This window comes from Glycine max, chromosome 7 (genome assembly GCF_000004515.6).
Source record: "Glycine max cultivar Williams 82 chromosome 7, Glycine_max_v4.0, whole genome shotgun sequence".
Classification (NCBI taxonomy): domain Eukaryota; kingdom Viridiplantae; phylum Streptophyta; class Magnoliopsida; order Fabales; family Fabaceae; genus Glycine; species Glycine max.
Window position 1 is genome coordinate 10,355,838 of NC_038243.2, and position 796 is coordinate 10,356,633.

Consider the following 796-nt stretch of genomic DNA (forward strand, 5'->3'; position numbering starts at 1 on the left):
TATCACTTATATGAGCGTGAAACCATCTATTGGATAACTAACATGATGTTTCTTAAATGATAGATACTAAAATAAATATTTTATAATATAAGAGGGACTGATGTAAAAAAAAAGTTTACAATTTATAAGGATTTAAAAATACTATTATTGACTAAAACTGCAAAATAAAATTTTATAGAGATCAAAATCATATGACAAACTTTATAAGAACTAAAAGCATGAAGCAAGTATATTATAAAGACTTCATACATATTTAAGTCTATTTATAATCATACATGAATGTAATATGAAAATGGTTAACAAATTTGTGAGGGACAGTTGCCCCCACAATTATATACATGGATTCGTCCCTGACTTCACATATTGATTAATTCATACTTTTTGTGACTACTTTTACTTAAAACATGACTGATATGGTTGAAATTTAATAATTGGTGCTCTTTTTATTTTTCACCCTAAAATGCAGTGAACACAGTTTCAACTAAAATACTGAATGACCAATTCTACTTTTGTTCTATCCTTTAACGAAGTACGAATATCCCAGTCCATTTTCAATTGTTAATTATGAATGTTTGATTTTTTTTCCATTATGAAAATTCTATATTTTATTTCCTACCCGTATATTTTTTTTACCTGAAAACTAGTTTTATTTATGCAAATAATATGTGAAATATATACGGTGAACTAATATAATAGCACATATAAATTGTATATGTTTGTCATTTTGTTCCACTTTTCGGACGAACAATATTCTTGTATAACATTTGACGTTAAAAGTGTATTTTAAGTTCATCAT